The following is a 19,362-nucleotide window of genomic DNA, read 5'->3' on the forward strand; positions in this document are numbered from 1 at the left end:
TCTGTGCCTAAGGTTCCTTGTATTCAAAATGGGGATAATACCTACCACCTTAATAAAAAGCTGTGAGCCCCTGATATAAGGTCTAATATAGTATGATGATTTACTGATTGGTTGAAAGACATCTTGACAGAACAGAGACAAGGGAGACAAGGGAATTCAAACAAACCACTCCAGACATGATTCACCAGAGCCCTGCACTTTGTATATAAAATGCTATCATTCTGAATGTATAACCTTTCACAGGATGCAGGCTAACTGGACCATCAATGCCTAGGTAACTACCAGGAAGTTATTAAACCTCAGGTGGAAAATATCAAGGCCTTACAAATTACTTTTTCCAATGTATTTGTATTCCTAGAGTGAAAAAGTGTTACATATTTGATTCACATGTAATAAGATGTCTTCTGTGGGTGACACTTTTATTAAGTGGTCACCTAGATACAGGTACACATACATCCCTGCCTTCTTAGGTATGCTGCCACTACAGACAGGCATTTTGTAAACACTCTGAATGTTACAGACAACCCAAAAGGTAAGACCTTGTACTGAAAGTGGTTCTCTCCTACCATGAAACACAGATACACACAGAGGGAAGTTCCTCTTGCGGATCAGTAACTGGTTGAAAGACAGAAAACAAAGGGTAGGAAAAAAAGGGTCAGTTTTCAGAAAGGAGAGAGGTGTAAATAGTGGTGTCCCCCAGGGTTTGGAACTGGGACCAGTGCTGTTCAAAATGTTCATAAATGATCTGGAAAAAGGGGTAAGCAGTGAGATGGCAAAATTTGTAGATGATAAAGAATTACTCAAGATATGATAGGAACCATTAGGAAAAGGATAGATAATAAGACAGTAAATATTATAATGTCTCTATATAAAGCCATGGTATGCCCACACCCTGAATACTGGATACAGTTCGAGTCACACCATTTCAAAAAAGATATATTAGAATTGGAACAGATACAGAGAAGGGCAACAAAAATGATTGGGGTATGGAACAGCTTCTGTATGAAGAGAAATTAAAAAGATTGGGATTTTTCATCTTGGGAAAGAGACTATTAAGAAAGGATATGATAGAGGTCTATAAAATCTTGACTGGTGTGGAGAAAATGCATAAGGAAGTGTTCTTTACTCTTTCACATAACACGAGAACCAAGGGTCACCCAATGAAATTAATAGGCAGAAGGTTTAAAACAAACAAAAGGAAGTATTTCTTCACACAATGTATTGTCAACCTGTGGAACACATTGCCAAAGGATGATGCGAAGGCCAAGACTAAAATAGGATTAAAAAAAGAACTAGCTAAATTCATGGAGGATAGGTCCACCAATGGCTGTTAGCCAAGATGGTCAGGGATTCAAACCCATGCTCTGAGTGTCCTTAGGTTCTCTTAGCCAGAAACTGAGTGTGGACACCAGGGGGATGGATCACTTGAGTGCGTGTTCTGTTCATTCCCTCTGAAGCAACTGGCATTGGGCTCCGTTGGAAGACAGGATACTGGGCTAAATGGACCATTAATCTGACACAGTATGGTCATTCTTATATCCATCTGATCACCCACTGCTCAGAAGTGCCTGGCTCAGCTATCGAAGGAACATAATAAAAGTTGATCAAATAGAACATTTAGAGGGAGAATGCCCCTCCCCTAAACATCTAACATCCTATAACTATAACTGAACTAAATAACACTATGCGAACACTCGTAACTAAAGCCTACCTAAACTATCTAACTAACATGTATCCAGTGGGATCTTGAAGTAAATTGGCTAACCATTCAGCTGGTGACATTTGAAGGAACATGCTAGGTTACTGTACCATTCTTAATCAGCCCTCAAATCAACATAATTTAATACAACGTGAATATAATTTCCCCCTTGCTTTATGCACTTGCTATGCTTCCCTGTGTGTGTGTGTGTGTGTGTGTGTGTGTGTGTGAGTGTGTGTGTGTGAGAGAGAGAGAGAGAGAGAGATGTTGAGCATCAGCATTGTTTGGAGATGACACATAAATTAGGTACACAAAGAAAACAAAGACAGCTGCAAAAGAATCTCGGATCTGAACAGACCCAAGGTTTGAGGAGATTTGAATTCATATTCTGATCCACATTTTTGCCTCCTTTCTATATGATGGACTGAACTGAAACCCCAGAAACTTTGGGAATGTTCAATTCCATTTCTATTCTATTCTATTATATTATAATAGCTTGATCAGCTCAGTGATATCTGACTCACACTTCAAACCATCAAATCTGAGTCTCGGAGTCTTTTTATTTTATGCTATAAAAAATTGCATTTTAAAATTATGTCTGAGCTTCTTCCTTACATTTAGCAGGGTATGCGCGAACGTTAGTGTGGAGCTGCTAAAAAGGAACGATGTGCCTCTCTATCAATAAAACAGTCACTCCTCCACATTCACTCCTCATTGTTTGTCACAACATTACAGCTTGTTTTGCATGAATGATTTCTGTAATATTGACTCAATTTGTGTCAATCTGCATTTTGACACATCCTTGAACAGCTTGTACATTTTTTCTAAACACTGTCAGTCTCATTTACTTTCCACAGAAAGCACTAGTTCTGCAAATAAACTTCAGAGACAATAGCATAGAAGCTTATTTAAAATGTTTTTGTGAAAATTACCAAAGAAGTATATTTGTTTGAAGTTTTGAATGATCAGTCATGAGCAATATAATAGACAATCTCTTCCCAAATGACAGGAGTTTTAGTCACTTCTGGGAAAGCAACTGCGCATAACATGGTGCCCTCACAGTAAATATTTTCTGTCACAAGACATGCAGAGGTGAGGTGCTCATTAATTCATTCTGTTGCTCTTAAAAATTCCATTACCTTCTTCAAAGATGAAAGCAATTGGATACTCGGGGCTAAATTTTTCTAAGTATCTAAACTGGTTCTCAAAGGCAGCACTTCTGCTGGGAAGGGGGCAAGTGGTGGTGCAGGAAATTGGCATCAAGTTCCCCAATAATGGCAGGTCAAACCACATAAGTGGCCAGTGTAAACTAGGAAGGGGCTCAGCACATGCCCTTAGCATTCTCCCCAATAAGAGCTCCTATGGGACTCCAGGCACCTCCCCTAGCAGAAAACTCAAAGGGAGAGCAGTAGTGGAAATACCTTCTTTCTCTTAAGTGAAGCTCACCAAAGCACAGGGGGCCTAACTGGTGAAGATGTAACATATACTTCCATGCACCACATTTAGTGAATCGGGCCCTAGACGTTTAAGACCTTGAAAGAGCCCCAGACATATCTCCAGCACAGGACTCCTTTTATTTCTTCCATCATTCCACATTCTTTATTAAAGATTCAAACTATGAAAGTAGGTTTCTGGACCTTTAGAACGATGTTTGCAACAACAAAAGCTGCTCAGCTCTTCAAAGACACAATCTCTAAATCTTTGAATCATAGAATATCAGGGTTGGAAGGGACCCCAGAAGGTCATCTAGTCCAAAAAGTGGACTAAGTGAAGTAAGTGAATGTTTATGGCTAGGTGATTGCAAAATGATGTAATAATGAGAGTCAGGGAGGCAAGATGGTTACCACTCAGAGGCAATAAAGTTAATTATGGCTTCCAAAGAACACACAAATTGCTGAGACTGGGAGCCAGTTAAGAGTTGCTTGGTCTCAGCTAGGTTTCAAACACAATACATGAAAATAACAATTATACAATGTTAAGTACCACCAGACAACTACAATGTGGAGATCAAAGTTCAGTTCTACAGTTGCCTATAAACGCTGGCAAAATTCCCAAGCATGGCATCTGTGCAATAGTGGGGGACTTCAGTGCCAAGATTGGGGATGACAACAACAGAGTGGAGAAATGAATGGGCAAATATGGCCTTTGTTCCCACAATCAGAATAGTAAAAGACTGATAGTACTGTGCCTGGTATTCCCACACAAACTTATTCATAAAATAATTGGGAATTCTCCAGATGGAGTCACCAGAAACCAGACTGACTAAGTATTGGAAGGAAATGTATGTCAACTGTTCAGAAAGTCTCAGTACACAGAGTCACTGATGTTGGAAGTGACCATAATTTATAAAGGGTAAGACTGGAGGTCAGACTCAAGAAAAATAAACCCTCCACCCCAAAAGATGGGGGAGAGAGCCATGAACAGAGGCAGCTAACAGGAGAGCTTTGGAGGGTGTAGTTGCAGACTTTGTGCTTGGAGATAGCTGGACTAGATGAGTGGCGTGTTTGGTCCATCTGTGGGTTGTTTGACTGTTTGTTCGGTCTCCGTGTATGGGCTGCATGGCTGGGCCATGGTCCCCTGAGTAAGCACCTGAGGCAGGTCTGTTTATTGGTGCCTTGGAAAAGTGCACAAAGATTTGGTCCTTGGAGCTTTGATCTACCCTACCTTTTGAAGTCTGAATGGTTAACCACTCCTTGGTTCTAAGGGGCAGAGCTGAGCTAAGCTAAGCTGAGCACAGAGATTTGGTATAAAAAAAATCAGTTGTGAGGTGAAGTTGAGAACTGTGAACAGAGGCAGCTAACAGGAAAGTTATGGAGGGAACTGAGAGAGGGAGTGAGAGAGGCTTTCCTTTCTGGGTCAGCTCTACATGTAATTTCAAGGTGGCCAGCAATGGAACAATGGTGGTGATTTGCAACAGATGATGTCATGGTCTCTTTCCAGCCTGAAGCCAGAATGAATTTCCTGTGCATGAATTTTGTTGTGTGTACCAATATTGAGGTAATATGTGGCTGTGCACCACTAGTAGAAACAAAAATAACCCGAGATAAATACTTTTTAAAAGTTACCGGGGGGATAATTGCCCCAGCAAGGATAGGTTAGGCATTTTAGAACTCACTACTCAAAGAATTAAATTTCAGCATAAGAAAAAAATGAAATTATAAAATGCATAGACCAGTCAAAAAACTGAAATAAGAGCACTTTGAAAGAATAAAATTACAGAGAATATATGTGCATTGCAGGAAGTACCAAGAAGTAACAATAAGAATAATACAAGTTTGTGTTGGGAGGTGAGTGAGAGAGAGAGAGTGTGTGTGTGTGTGCTGGAGGAGTGTATGAGAGACAGGTGCTGCCCCTTTAAGTAGATCAGCACTCACCAGTCTGAAGGACACAGCAGCAGCTCAGTTCCACGTCCCACTGCCGAACCCTCTCATGTTCCTGCCTCTGCTCTGTGGAGATGGGGTACATGGGCGGGAAGGGGTGTAAGGATGGGAATACCCTGACATTAGCCCCCCCACACACACACACACACACACACAACCACCCACATACACTCTGCACAGCAAGCAGGAAGCTCCCGGGAGCAGCTGGCCAGGGGCTCCAAGGTAGAGAGCAGGAACAGCGCAGCAGTGAACGGAGAGGCACCTGAATTGCCCAGCACTTGACTGACTGCTGAGTGGCCATGCAGGCACGGCTTAGAGGGAACGTTGATCAGTACCCCAGGTTCAAGGAAAAAAGGAGCTGGCCACCATGGAGTTGGAGACAAAGGAAATCAGAGAGGAGGCCTGGCATTCTGTAACCATCAGAGTCAGGAGATCATGGCAGAATTCTGCAAGACAAACAGGGATGGGTAGGCTGTGGCCACTAGAGAGAAAAGGACAAGGAGGAATTCCACACAACTAGAAGTTTCCAATCAAGATCACCTCCTCAACATTGAAACTGTGCAAGTTAACACGCAAGATCCATCTGGTTCAAGGGAATGGAGAAATGTATGGGACACACCTGTAGATGGCAGCTTGGCCTAACATGTAAGAAAATCAATCTGACCCACAAAGTGTTCTCCAACTGTCCAAGGAAGACAGGCTATTCTTGTTGGGGATTCAATAGTTGGAAGAATTGAAAGAACATTATTCAAGGGACAGGCAGACAACAGGACAGTATTTTGCCTTCCCAGAGCCAAGACATGAGACAAGATTGGATATTTTTCTGAAGCTGACAAGCAAGGATGCATTGGTGATGATTAGGGCCCTACCAAATTCACGGCCATGAAAAATGCATTATGGACTGAAATCTGGTCTCCCCCCATGAAATTTCGTCTTTTGTATGCTTTTACCCTATACTATACAGATTTCATTGGCGAGACCAGTATTTCTCAAATTGGAAGTCCTGACCCAAAAGGGAACTGCAGAGGGGTCGTGGTATTGCCCCCCCTCACTTCTGCACTGCCTTCTGTGTTGGGTGACCAGAGAGCAGCAGATGTTGGCCAGGTGCCCATGTCTGAAGGCAGCACTCAGCAAGAAGCAGCATACATGTAAGGGTAGCAATACCATTCCAGGCCACCCTTACTTCTGCTCTGCTGCCTTCAGAGCTGGGTGGCCAGACAATGGCAGCTTCTGACTGAGGGCCCAGCTCTGCAGGAAGCAGCGCAGAAGTAAGGGTGGCAACACCATATACCATGCCATCCTTCCTTCTGCGCTGCTGCCAGCAGCGGCTCTGCCTTCAGAGCTGGGCTCCCGGCCAGCAGCCGCTGCTCTCCAGCTGCCCAGCTCTGAAGTCAGCACCACTACCACCAGCAGTGCAGAAGTAAGGGTAGCAGTGCCACACAGCCCCTACAATCATCTTGTGGCCCCCCCACTAACTCCTTTTGGGTCAGGACCCCTACAGTTACAACACCATGAAATTTCAGATTTAAGTAGCTGAAATCATGAAATTTACGATATTTAAAATCCTATGACTGTGAATTTGACCAAAATGGACCATGAATTTGGTAGGTCCCAAGTGATGATTCATATCAGCACTAATGACACTGCATTCACTGCATTGAGGGATATGTCACAGATAAGAGATGACTTCAAGGAAAGTGGAAGTATGCTGAACAAGAAGAATATTCAAACAATGTTTCCTGAGATCCTCCCTTAGCCACAAGCAAAGGAAGACAGAAGGCAGAAGATACTGGAAGTGAATTGCTACTTAGGTAAGTGGAGTAGGGTTTTGGTTTTGTGGAGCATTGGTCCACTTTCTATAGGCAGAAGGAGCTGTATATTTTGGATGGCCTCTATCTCATGAGACAGGGGATCAATCTCCTCAAGGACAGGTTGCTTTGAGTAGTCTAAAGGCGTTAAACTGACAAAAAGGGGAGGGTAAAAAGAAAGATATGAGCACTCATTTAGCACAAAATTCAAATGTTGAGAACAAAATTAATCAAGGAACAAAGGACAGAAAGAAGAAATTACTCAATTGTCTATACACCAATGCTAGGAGTCAAGGTGACAAATGAGGAATTGGAATTGCTTATTTATGAGCTTAAATTCAATCTAGTTGGCATTACCGATACCTGGTGGGATGATTCACATGACAGGAATGTTAAAAGTCAATGGTATAACCTCTTTAGGAAGGATCAAGTGAGAAAAAGGGGTCAGGGAGTGGCACTCTATATAAAAATGGCATTAGCAGTTTCTGAGTCACTAATCATTCAGAAGAAGAGGATCTTGAATGCTTATGGATCAATGTCCTAACAGATAAAGCACAAGATGGGGTATTAGATGGGGTATGCTACAGACTACCAATTCACCATAGAGAACATGTTCCTTTCGCTCCTATCTATAATGTGTAAGGGAAAAAATTGTGAGATCCTAGGGGACTTCAATCTGAGTGACACACATTGGAGATCTAATGCTGCGAGTACTAAATCATCCTTGAAATGTCTAAGTATTATAAACAATGTCCTAACTTAAAAAGTGTTGCATCCAACATGAGGAATTCTATATTAGACTTTGTCTTGACAGATAAAGAGGAATTGAATACAGAACTAAAAAAATAGCGGTAACTTAGGTATAAGTGTTCTTGATGTGAGGACATTTGTAATGTGCAAACAGAATAAAGTCCAAACCAGTAATAAATATACTTGCTGCTTTTAAAGGGCCAATTTCAAAAAGCTGAAAACAATTATGAGACAAATCAGCTCAGGTGAATTTAATCAGAAAAACGTGATTATTTAAGAACATTTTACTTGGTGCCCCAAAAGCCACAATAAAGGAACAGGACTATTGGTTAAAAAATGACACACACAAAAACAAATGGAAGAAAGGGGAAGTTGATAGTAATACATGCAAATCAGAAACTAGGAACTGCAGAAAATTAATAAGGGGAGCAAAGGGGCACAAGGAGAAATCTATGGTAAGGAAAGTTAAGTACAATAAGGAGGAGTTTTTTTAAGCAACAAAAAGAATCCTAACCATGGTATTGGTCCATTACTAGATGGAAATGGTAGCATTATCAATAAGAAAGTAGCAAAGACAGAAGTGTTCAATAAATATATCTGTTTTGTCTTTGGGAAAAACAGATGATGTAGTCATCACATCATCATATAATACTCTTTCAATTCTACAAGTATCTCAGGAGGATGTTAAACAGCAGCTACTACAGTTAGACATTTTTAAACCAGCGGTTCAGAGAACTTGTATCCAAGAGTTTTAAAAGAGTTGGCTAAGGAACTCACTGGACTGTTAATGCTGATTTTCAATAAGTCTTGGAACACTAGAGAAGTCCTACGAGTCTTAAAGAAAACTAATGGGCAATATACAAAAAGGGTAAATGGGATGGCTTGGGTATTATAAGTCTATCACTCTGACATCTATTGGGGCAAAATAATGGAGCAGGCTGACAAGGAACTCAAGTAAGTGAGGGTAATATAATTAATGACAATCAAAATTGGTTTATGGAAAATAGATCCTGTCAGACTAATTTGAAATCTTTTTTTATGAGCTTACAAGTTTGGTTGATAAAGGTAATAGTGCTGACGAAATATGCTTAGACTTCTGTAAGGCGCTTGCCTTAGTACCACATGACATTTTGATTAAAAATATAGAATTATACAAAATTAACATGGCACACAAATGGATTAAAAGCTGCCTAGCTGATAGGTCTCAAAATGTAATTGTAAATGGGGAAGCATCATCAAATGCATTTTTAGTGCGTCCTATAGGAATCGGTTCCTGGCCGTGCACGATTTAATATTTTTACCGGTGACCTGGAAAAAAACTTAAATAATCACTGATGAAGTTTGCAGGTGACATAAAAATTAGGGGAATGGTAAATAATGAAGAGGACAGGTCGTTGATACAGAGTGATCTGGATTGCTTGGTAATCTGGGCAAACAAACAAACAATATCTGTTTTAATACAGCTAATTGTAACTGGATACATCTAGGAACAAAGAATGTAGGCGATAGTTACAGGATAGGGGACTCTATCATGCAAATCTGGAACTCTGGAGAAGATTTGGGGTGATGGTGGATAATCAGCTCAACATGAACTCCCAGTGTAACACTGTGCGCAGAAGAATTGATGCAATCATGAGACTCTTCAGTAGAAAAAATGAGGTTATTTTACTTCTGTATTTGGCATGGGTGCAACCACTGCTGGAATACTGTGTCCAGTTCTGGTGCCCACAATCCAAGGAGAATATTGATAAATTGGAGAGAGTTTAGAGAAGAGTCATGAAAATGAATAAATGATTAAAAAAACATGCCTTATAGTGATAGACTCAAGGTATTCAAACTATTCAGCTTTAAAAAGAAAAGTTTAAGGGGTAATTTGATTGCAGTCTGTAAGTACCCATTTGATAATATTTGATAATGGGCTCTTCGGTCAAGCAGAGAAAGATATGACATGATTCAAAGGCTGCAATTTGAAGCTAGACAAATTCAGACTGGAAATAAGGCATGCATTTTTAATAGTGATGGTAATTAACTATTGGAATAAATTACCAAGGGTTAGGGTTTGGGTTTTAAATCAACAATGGATTCATTCATGCATAGTTCAGGTCATCTGTTTCCAGAAAGGAAATGCCAATCTCCTGCCAACGTTGCAGCCTACTCTATATTAAGGGTGAAGTGTGCAATGTTGGAAGCCACATCATCTCTCCAGCATGTGCAGGGCCATCTGCATGGTGTTCTCCATCCAGCTTTTGTTGGATCAAACTGATAAAGTTGGCATGCTGGTATAGACCCCAACATACAGAGCAGATGGCCAAGTCACCAGAGCCTGCACTGAGTCACTTGGGAAGACACCAGAGGCTAGCTGGTCCAAAGCATGACCTTCTCATTCATAACATGATGAAATCACCATGTGCCTTCAAAAAGTCATTACTGATTTCTGCTGACTGTATCCAGCTGGCACAGTTGCATCTCTATGCTGGCCAAGGTTTAATAGCCATATAAAGGGACAGAAGCCATTGCTTCCATTGGAATCTTTCCACTCCAATTCTGTTCCAAGCAAACTCTTCATGCGGGTGATCCTTGAGTTTATTAAGACCACCATAAGGAATCTACGCTGCCTACAGCAAGCTGGATTTTTCTCTTGACGTTGAACCAGATTTTTAGCATTAGACAAATTATTGAAAAAGCCAAGAGTTTGGGTGCAGGAAAGATGAGGTGTATATAGACTTTACTGATTTAAAAGCTGCCTTAGACTCTGTTGATCACTGTTCCTTTTGGTTCTGCCTGCAAGCTTCTGGCGTGCCTGGCAAGCTCCTGAACGTTTACATAGAAATGCATCGCCAAAGTGAGAGCTATGTCTTCTTAGGTACTAGGGTGTCCAAAGGGTTGTGTACAACTGTGGCATCTGTCACAGGTGCATGGCTGCCCCTGATCTGTTCAACACCATTATTGACCAAATGATGGAAGCCATGACAAGCCACATATCAGGGGTGGTACTGCATGACTTCTGCATAACAGACATGAAATATGTGGATGGCACAGCTATATCTGCATCCTCACAAACTAATCTCATCAATGGTCTGAATATATTTAAGGAAGAAGTAAGCTAGCTTGGTCTTTAAGTCAACTGGAAGATGACCAAACTGATGAAAGTGGCTGATGGATCTTTACCCCTACCCATTGTAACTAATGGACAAGAAGTTGGATTAGTCATCTCGTTGTCCCCAAGAAGAGATGTTACCTTGCTGACATGAAACACAATCAGCAAGGCTACAGGTGTTATGCACATTCTTTGGAAATCTCTTTGGCATCAGTGCTACATATCAATTCAGACTAAGGTGTATTTATCAAAATTGATTTTTTTTCTAAAATATATGTTCTACAAATTAATTTGGGGAAGTTATATGGCCTGCATTATACAGCTGGTCAGGCTAGATGATCACAATTGGCCCTTCTGGCCTTGGAATCTATAAAAATGCTTTAAGAAAATGGACAGTAAAAGGCTAATAAGCAAGACGTTACAAGAACAGACTTCCGATGCTCTAAGACTTAGACACAGTACAAAAAGTTACATTGATATATCATGGTCTTTTCTGCTTGACAATATCACATAACTGTAGCAGGTTTCCAGACAAGTGAACCTAAAGCCTGGATAAGTGAGGATTCATGGAAATGTGTGAAACAAGGAAACAAGTCAAAGCAAACAACTCCTCTTCAAAAACAAGAAAACTGAAAAATGGAAAAAGAAGCAGCAAAACAATCTGTATAAAACAGACATCGGAGCAATAAAAAGCAGTGTGTGAAGAGACAAGAGGAAATATTTGGATTACATTGCCAAAGAAACTGAAGCAGCTGCTAAAAGATGTAACAGTGAAACACTATCAGTTCATCAAGCTGCTATCTGGAACGTTTACACCAGGTACAGGTCCTGTCAGGGATAAACTAGTGGCATAATGGTTAATGAGTACTGAGGTTGTCGGAACAGAGGGAGTTCTTTGAATCTCAGGCAACAAGTGTAAATCAGCTTTGTATAGTTAATGCTTATACATACTGTAGGCGGACTTATGAGGAGATAAATTGAGATACCAGGTCTAGATGCCGTTGTTTTTAATGTAATATCCACAGGGGCAAGAATGAGGTCACCCTCCTGTGCATTGCAGATACAGATCACTGGAGAGATGTTCTACATTTTCAGTTTCTAGGAGGTTCAGGTTACCTGACAATCCACAGGCATTTTGTATGTACCAAAATGGACTGGGAATTTCAATACTAGGCCATCTGTAATGATACCACTGACTGATATTTTTTCAGTGAATCCTGATTCTTGATGTGACGCTATTATGGTGAACACCCCATCTGATTTTAGTAATAGTTAGACACATCAAATAAACTGCAGTTATATGGTAAGTATAGAGTTTATACCATCTCTTAGGTAGAGAGACAAGGCGTGATATTCTGCTGCAGGGTACAGGGCCCGTGGTTATTTCCAGGTTCACAGGCTGGGTCTATGGCAATGGTTTGAGTTTAGACTACTCTAAACTGTTTTAGTTGGCCCCACTCTAGCCTGTGCCGGCTAGCAACAGCCCACATAGGGCCTTTGCCAGCTGTGACTAGCCAAAGAACATCAGGACTTGGGGTATGTCTTCTCTCTCTTCTCAGCCAGGGCTCTATGATTTCTGACAACTCCCTTATGCTGGGGAGATTCTCAGCTAGAAAGCGCTAATCAATTTCCAGCCTCTTCAAGCAGTCAGAGTGACACAAAAAGGCAAGATGGCTTTCAAGAACAAATAAGGTCCATAAGTTGAAGTGTACCCTGAATTCATTTCTTAAGATACCTTATTTGTCTCAGGATGTAATGATCTTACTATTAGAGGGGTTGGCCTTTTAGGAGAACCATTAATATAACTTCTTCCTGCTGGCTATATTACATCAAATTTGAATTGTTTTCGTGCCATCAAACGTTGCTTAAGGCATGAACAAGGCTCACCATCCTCTCCAGCCTGGGCCACTCTGTGCATGTCAGTTATGTGGTTAAGTCACACAAGTTTACCCTCTCTAAGCAGTGTTTGATGGAGGAATTATTTTGTTTTTCCCCTTTGCATTTTCCTCTAGCTGCCCAATGGCACACGTGCCATGACAGATGCTCTGGCTTCATTATTAGTGCATGTCCCAAATAGTTCAATCTCCTTTTCTGGATATCTTTAGAGATAAGCAGTTGTTGAATTCTCTGACAAATCTTATTATTTTATAAATTCCTTCCATTTAATACCTAGTATTTTCCTGAGGCATTTGTTTTCAAAGACATTTAAACATCTCTTTATACTTTTCATGGATTTCCAACGTTCACATCCATATGTTAAGATAGAAATAACATTTGAGTTGAATATTTGCAGTTTGATCTTTAAATTGTAGATTTTCTATGACCAAGCCTTGTTTAAGGTGATAAATGCAGCTGCTGCTTTGCCAATTTGTGATATTATTTACTCCTGGGCTTCCCCATTGGCTTGCATGTTACTGTCAAAGTATGTGAATTAACTGACTTTCTCTATTTCTTTGCCTTCTAAAGTAATGTTTGAGTTGGGAGTTGCTGGGATTCTCATTAGATTTATTTTTTCCATAAATGCTTATTGACCCCATTTTTTTTTAAATGCTGGATGCGGTTGGGGTTTCTTTCTTTTTTTTTTTTTTTTGGTCCTTCCTTGAATGTTGGTTGGGCTGTCACTTAAGAATATGATGTCAACAAAATTAAGATTTTCTACTTTCTTGTTTGAGCCAGGCAATGCCTGCATTGTACCATCTGTGTTTCCTCTGACAAAAAACAGAATGCATTCTTGTTTGATGCTGAACCACTCAGTCTAACCTTCATTTATTTTAACTGTGTATGCTGCACTTTGATATAAAGCCTGCATTATGTTAATTATTTTGTAGGCATACCATAACACTTCAAGGTTATCCCGAGTGAATTACAATGGAGGCTATCAAATGCATTCTTGAAATCTATGAAGATTATAATGAGTGGCTTTTGCCATTCAATGCTCTCTTCAGTGTTTACACTTACTGTGAAAATTTGGTAGACATATGATCTTCTGGGTCGAAATCCATCTTGCTATTCAGTAAGGTACACCTTGACTGCTTCCCTTAAGATGATACTGCACAAGACTACTTATCACTGAAAGGAATGCAACACCTTTCCAATTGTTGCAATCATGTAGATCTTTTTTTGCTGTGGTTTGAGTATAATACCATTTTCCATTCTTCTGGAATCTTTGTTGAAGAGTTCTATGATTTTATCAAAAGTCTCATCACAAACTTTCAGCATTTCCCCTCTGAGTAGCTCTTTACCGGCAGATTTCCCAAGTTTTTATTGCCTTTTTCACTTTTGGGGGTTTTTATGTAAGACATTAAGATGTCTAATTTTAGGTCTTTAACTTCTTTGTCAAAAGTCAATATATTCTTCTGGTGTTAATCCATGTAGCACTTTTTGGAAGTGCTCTGGACATCACTCTTTGTTGTTTTTCTGTTGATCATGCCACTGCTTCTCTCATCTTAATTTTTACTCAGATTTGGAGACAGGGTTTGTGATTCCAGAATGTCATTCCTCATGCATTGACTATTTATCCTTACATTTCCCATCCCTGACTAAATAGTCATGAACCATTCTAAGTATTAGAGGCATATTTCAAAATACATCTGCCTATTGCATCTTCACCTACCACTATACATTTTTAATAGCTGGAACCAGTGTCCTGCACAATAAGAGACACTGCTATGATAGTGCCAATAAAAAATGAGACTCAGATTCTGGAACAAAATACCTAGGTACCTGAGTATGCCCTGGTCTGAATCAGGACCCTAGAATGCTACCATTTCCCCACAACCTCCAGTCCCCGTAGCTCAACAATGCGGCACGTTCCTGCACATTTTCATCTTATTACATTTGCTTTTTGGCGAAAGACCCAATCACCACATTTCATCCAGAAACACCTCCTCCCGAAGGGGAAATAACAGGGCTCTGTTAATTGTACTCATAAGCCACATAGGCTGATGCAATTAACCTATAGGTTCTCTTTGCTCAGAACCACAGTAGTTTAGTGCAGGATAATTGCTGTAAGTAAGCACACACACAACATTAGATTTTTACAGAAGTGTCATTCCCCTGTAGACTAAAGACTTTAGCATAACTAGTGTATTAAGGACACATAATGCTTTGTTAATTACAGATTGGCTTACTTATCAATTACAACCTATATAGCAGCTTGCTGCTTTAGCATGGTTTGGCCTCTATGCTCAGCACCCTATGCACCCTTCTCTCAGCTAGAACTCACTGTAGATTTTATGTCATGTTCCTTTCCTTCCTCTGGAGTGCTATTATTTCACCATAAAATGTAACAGAAGTAAAAAGCAAGAGGAAAACAGGGTAGCAGTCTATGCTTCAGGTTATAAACTGATCTCTAGTATTGAACAATACCCACCATAGCACAATATTGTACAATTTGCTGCATTGTGCAAACTGAATCATCTGTAAGGTGCTGCTGTAGGAGACAGGATACTGCACTGGATGGCCAATTAATTCCAAATTAGCATTGACAGGATAATAGTACTGTACCTAGAAATAGAAAAGACAAATTGGATCCCATCTCCATGCAATGGCAAGACATATTGGTGGTCCTCTAATTTTGACCTATTAAAATGGACCTTCACCAAAAGATCAAGATGTTTTCAACGGAAAGATACAAGGAAAAGCTATTAGCTTCACATTGCTTCAGATACAAATGTTTTACAAAATTATTTTAACAGGAAAAAATCTGCAAATTAAAAGGAGGGTAAAAACAAGTGACAGGAACCCACACAGTGAAAAGTAAAATACTACCAGGACATTTGCTTTTTGTTGAAAAACTGCCTGAATCAAATGTCTGTATACAGACACCCCCAAGCTTCCTGGAAACTGGGTTATGACTTTAGTTTCACATCCAAACTTCATTGGTAACTCCTGTCTCTGGAATAGGCTATAGCAAAATCTCATTTCCACCACTGATTTATTAGGGATTTTGGATCTGGATCCAGTTCTAGTCTTTGTGGCTTGTGTTCCTCTCCTCTTTGTATACACAGTTGGCATAACTATGTGTGTTCCAAGAGCAGAAAGTGTGACTGAAACAAGTCCTTCATTAACTGTTTAGTCGAGCAGCTGAGAAAACTCAGTGGCTGTGCATTTTTTAGTTGCCATGTCAGCTCTTATATTCTCAATTTCATTTCAACAAAGACATGTTTAAAATGATAGTGATAAATACCAAATGATTTTTATAAAAAAACAGATGCTCTCCAAGACCTTTCCCTAAAATTTTCATACATGCAATACTACAAAAGATATGTAGACTTTCAGTTAACAGTTGATTGACTCAAAGCATGTATCTATTGGAGATAGGACTGAGTGTATTTGTTGCTTTAATGAAATGAGAAAATTGAAAAGCTATTAAAACTTACATCTTATTCCAAACTTTTCCAAAGTTTGGAGGTTTGAATCCAGGATTTTGGATCTGGACTATAAATCATCCCAGTGTTGACCACAATACATGATATTGTATTCTGGTTTGCCTGCATGCCTTCATTCTGGAAAGAAGGGGAAATAGTCCATTCTCAATTCTGATTTACATTAGTGTCAACCCAAAGTACATCTGCTGTAGTCACTAGAATTATTCTGGCATTACATTACCCTAACAGAGACCAGAATCTGATCAAAAATCTGTAACTCTTGAATACTGGAGCAACCTGGTAGAGATGAATCAATTTATAGATCTGTTGGTATCACAAAATCATCTGTAAACATCAGAGATTTACTGATTCATAAGCAAAGAAAATTCATTTTAAAAACCAACGTGCACTACTTGAGGTCATCTTCAAATCTGTTTAAAAAGTATGAAGCTTTTTTTTCCCAGTATGACGTTTTCCTTTCATTTATTATCTGCATCATTTGGTGTAGTGCATACTTTCAATAGTTTAATAAATAATATGTTATGTTCACCTAATGAGGATAATCTTGACAAATGAACCACGGTTAGTATAACAGAAGATGATACATTTCTGAAACATTAGCTGCAAGTGTTTTTTTCCTATAATACAGTTAGATTTTATTGCTGCTGTGGATTTACTGTGGGTACTATAATCTTTAATTTGCGGAGTTGATGACAGCACAAAGCAGAAGCATTCTCCAAGTCCTTTCCATCTTTCTGCAACCTTGTCTGATCATTGATTCACAGACTCATCCAATATGTGATACCACTCCACCAACATTTTATTAGTTCATCTGTTGGTTGCTTTCCTAACACTTTGCCCTCTAGTAATACTTCCTTAGGATTGTCATCAGACCTTTCCACTAAAATAGAATAAGAGTTCCTATGTTTCAAATCTTGGCTCTGTCTGAAGAATGCTTGCTGCACACCAGCTGTTGAAGTATCTACTCACTAGCAGTTCCATATTCTGTATATTACAAAAAAAAAAATATACGCCAAAGATGATGATTTTGTTCCATTACTATAGTTAATTTCTCTCTGTTATGTGAGTCATGGACCAAGCCAATGCCCACAGATATTTCAGTATTGTTCATGTAGCTACTTTTGAAATGTAGTATTGTTTCCACACCTAATCACATAAAATCCCAAGTAATTTTGAGGGGTACATTTTCAAAGCAATACAAAGGAAGTTACATCTTCTCCCCTCACTATTAGAGCTAGGTGAACTCTTCAAACCATTTTTCTGCAGATATTCATGTAAATTAAGTTGATTCATGTTTTCACTGCTTTTGTTCCCTTTCAGCAACTGTTAATGCCAATAAAAAGCAATTTTACAAATGTTTGAAGAACGAAGATTTGCAAGGAATGTGTGTGAAGTCTCAGAAACAGAATATTATATTTGCAAGCTCCAGTATTTGTGTTCAGCATGTTTCTGCACTCCTGCAGTCAGGGAAGAAAACCAATACCATATGACCAATTATAAATGAACAGCTTAAAGACTGAAATTCACCCCCAAGAAGGGCAGAAGGCAAAAGCCTATGAATTACTTAAACCTCAAAATGTGAATCCTATTGACTTTCACCCCATTGAACATTAAATACTCTCTAAGTAGTAAAAAAAAAAAGGCAAAACAATTTTATTTGTATTACAGCAATGGCCCCTAAAGGCCCCCCGTTAGGATTTGGGCCCCATGTGCTAGGCACACTGCATACACATTGTATGTAAGAGTTCCTGCCCAGAAGAATTTACAGTCTACAAGGGCAAAACAAAGGGGCGAGAGGAGAAAGAGGCAGAGGTGACGTTGCTGAATACTGTTGAATAAATACAGACTAAATCTGCTTGGAGAGACTCTGCCAGCAGACAAGCAAGCTAAATTTACAAGATAAATTATTTGCCGTAGATTACTAGCTAGCTTTAGAAAAAAAGATTGCTATATATTGCTTCCCTATCTTTGGTTTAAAATTAAATAAAACCCTTTAGTGACATCTGAAGTGCAGATTTACGATATATACTTTTTGTCAATGAATATACAAAAGAAAATACATACAAAAGTAAATATATATGATGCTCTGTCTTGTTCCCAGTGAAGTAGATGGCAAAACTCCCACTGATTTTGAGTATAACATGGTTGACACTGCAATCTACTGTCTTTCATCGTCTAATAACCAGACTACAAAATAAGGAAACACATGGCGCTGCTATTGTGACCGTGTACTAGCAACAATTAACCATGCATTGTTTAGTGTCCATAGTTTTTCATGTCAACCAAATCCAGTCCTCACATGGATGCAGAAGCTCCAGTCTGACTCATAGAGCAGAAAAGGCTGGATATGGGCACTATGAAGGGGGAACACAAGTCTTGTGTAGCACAGAGCCCTGGTTCACATGAGTTCACTGCGTGGCAGCACAGGTGGGTTGGCATTTCTGTGCTGAGGGAGAAGGGTGGGATTGGGTCAGAATTTGTAGCTGAATGGATCCTCCTGCCACACGTGGAGCTCGACTGGCCGTTGTGCTGGTTAGTTTCTGTGATACTGTTCTGCCATCAATCTGCTGCTAGAAAGGGAAGATTTCCTTCCCATTTCCAAAGGATCTGTCAAGCATTACATTAATACATTATAAGGCCAGAAGGGACCACTGTGTCCATCTAGTCTGACCTCCTTCATGATACAGGCCATAGGACTTCCCTGAACTATTTCCTGATTAAACTAGACCATATCTGTTAGAAAAACATCAATCGTGATTGAAAACTTTCCAGTGATGTAGAATCCACCTCAACCTTTGATAAGTTGTTCCAATGGTTAATTACCATCACTGTTAATAATTTAGATCTTATTTTCATTCTGAATTTGTCTAACTACAACTTCTAGCCACTGGATTTTGTTATACCATTCACTGCTAGAAGAGTGGCTAGAAGAGACCATTATGAAATATTTATTCCCCATGTAGGTACTTCTAGAAAGTGATCAAGTCAGCGCTTAAACTTCTATTTGTTAAATTAACCGAACTGCACTCCTTGAATCTATTCGTCTAATGGCATGTTTTCCAATCCTTTAATTATTCTTGTGTGTTCACCTGATTATCCACCCGGTCCCTCAAGTCCTTTTCACTATTAGTGCTTCCCAGGATAAAGGCCCCCTGGCCTACTATACAGGCCAGACTGAGCAGAGGATTTGCCCCTTTGTTTATTTTAATTCCAGCTGGAAAAAATACCGTGCTCCTTG

General features: G+C 39.6%; 1 long non-coding RNA gene across 1 annotated transcript in view; it reads right to left on the reverse strand.

Annotated features, from left to right (window-relative positions):
• The window catches only part of LOC311515466, a 62,309-nt gene extending 47,130 nt beyond the window's left edge, over nt 1–15,179 (reverse strand). The window contains exon 1 of the long non-coding RNA XR_014710149.1: nt 15,107–15,179. This is a non-coding gene — a long non-coding RNA (uncharacterized lncRNA). The remainder of the gene's footprint in view (nt 1–15,106) is intronic.
• Nucleotides 15,180–19,362: the final 4,183 nt, after the last annotated feature.

This window comes from Lepidochelys olivacea (assembly GCF_965140295.1).
Source record: "Lepidochelys olivacea isolate rLepOli2 genome assembly, chromosome: 2".
Taxonomy (NCBI): domain Eukaryota; kingdom Metazoa; phylum Chordata; order Testudines; family Cheloniidae; genus Lepidochelys; species Lepidochelys olivacea.